This window comes from Galeopterus variegatus, unplaced genomic scaffold (genome assembly GCF_000696425.1).
Source record: "Galeopterus variegatus unplaced genomic scaffold, G_variegatus-3.0.2 Scaffold569, whole genome shotgun sequence".
Taxonomy (NCBI): Eukaryota; Metazoa; Chordata; class Mammalia; order Dermoptera; family Cynocephalidae; genus Galeopterus; species Galeopterus variegatus.
Window position 1 is genome coordinate 130,897 of NW_007726680.1, and position 2,099 is coordinate 132,995.

Sequence of the window (2,099 nt, forward strand, 5' to 3'; positions counted from 1 at the left end):
GATGCTGAAAAAGCATTTGATAAAATTCAACACTCATTCATGACAAAGACCCTCTATAAGTTAGGTATAGATGGAAAGTATCACAACATAATTAAAGCCATATATGATAAACCCACCGCCAATATCATCTTGAATGGGGAAAAACTGAAAGTTTTTGCTTTAAGAACAGGAACTAGACAGGGATGCCCACTCTCACCACTCCTATTCAACATAGTGTTGGAAGTACTAGCCAGAGCAATCAGAGAAGAGAAGGAAATAAAGAGAATCCAGATTGGAAAAGATGAAATCAAACTGTCCCTCTTTACAGATGACATGATCCTATATATCGAACAGCATAAAGCCTCTACAAAAAAACTCTAGGAGTTCATAAATGATTTCAGCAGAGTAGCAGGATACAAAATCAACACACAAAAATCAATAGCAATTCGGGTGGCCCCGCAACTCACTCAGGAGAGTACAGCACTGGGAGCGCCAAGGCTGCAGGTTCAGACCCTATACAGGGATGGCCAGTGCACTTGCTGGCTGAGCATGCTGCAGATGACACTCTTCTGAGGGTTGTGATCCCCTTACCAGTCAGAGAAGAAAAAAATTAGTAGCATTTCTATTCCCCAATAGTGAACATGCAGAAAAGGAAATCAAGAAAGCTTGCCCATTTACAATAGCCACCAAAAAAATAAAATACTTAGGAATTGAGTTAACCAAGGATGGGAAAAATCTCTATAATGAGAACTACAAACCACTGCTAAGAGAAATTAAAGAGGACACAAGAAGATGGAAAGATATCCCATGCTCTTGGATTGGAAGAATCAACATTGTGAAAATGTCCATACTACCCAAAGTGATATACAAATTCAATGCAATCACCATTAAAATTGCAATGACATTTTTCTCAGAAATGGAAAAAACTATCCAGACATTTATATGGAATAACAAATGACCACGCAGAGCCAAAGCAATTCTGAGGAAAAATAAATGAATAAATAAAGCTGGAGGCATAGCACTACCAGACTTTAAACTATACTACAAAGCTATAATAACCAAAACAGCATGGTACTGGCATAAAAGCAGACACACTGATCAATGGAAAAGAATGGAGAATTCGGAAACCAACCCACACACCTACAGCCATCTGATCTTTGACAAAGGCACCAAGCCTATATACTGGGGAAGAGACTGCCTCTTCAGCAAATGGTCCTGGGGTAACTTGATATCCATATGCAGGAAAATGAAAGTAGAACCATGTCTCTCACTATATACCAAAATCAACTGAAAATGGATTAAAGAATTAAATATACACCTTGAAACAATAAGACTACTCAAAGAAAACATAGGAGAAACACTTCAAGAAGTAGGACTAGGCACAGACTTCATGAATATGACCGTAAAAGCACGGGCAAAAAAAAAGGAAAAATAAACAAATGGTATGACCGTAAAAGCACGGGCAAAAAAAAAGGAAAAATAAACAAATGGTATTATGTCAAACTAAAAAGCTTCTGCACAGCAAAAGAAACAATTAACAGAGTTAAAAGACAATCAGCAGAGTAGGAGAAAATATTTGCAAAATATACATCCGACAAAGGACTAATATCCAGATAATACAGAGAACTGACACAACTTTACAACAGAAAAACAAGTATCCAAGTTAAAAAATGGGCAAAAGAGCTAAATAGACATTTCTCAAAGGAAGATATACAAATGGACAACAGACACATGAAATAGTGCTCAACATCACTCAGCATCCGGGAAATGCAAATCAAAACCACACTGAGATACCATCTCACCCCAGTTAGGATGGCTAATATCCAAAAGACTGTAAATGATAAATGCTGGCGAGGTTGCGGAGAAAAAGGAACTCTCACACATTGCTGGTGGGACTGCAAAATAGTGCAGCCTCTATGGAAAATGGTATGGAGGTTCCTCAAACAATTGCAGATAGATCTACCATAATACCCAGCTATCCCACAGCTGGGAATATACCCAGAGGAATGGAAATCGTCGAGGAATGGATGTACATTGCAGCACTGTTTACAATAGCTAAGAGTTGGAACCAGCCCAAATGTCCATCATCAGATGAGTGGATATGGAAACTGTGGTATATC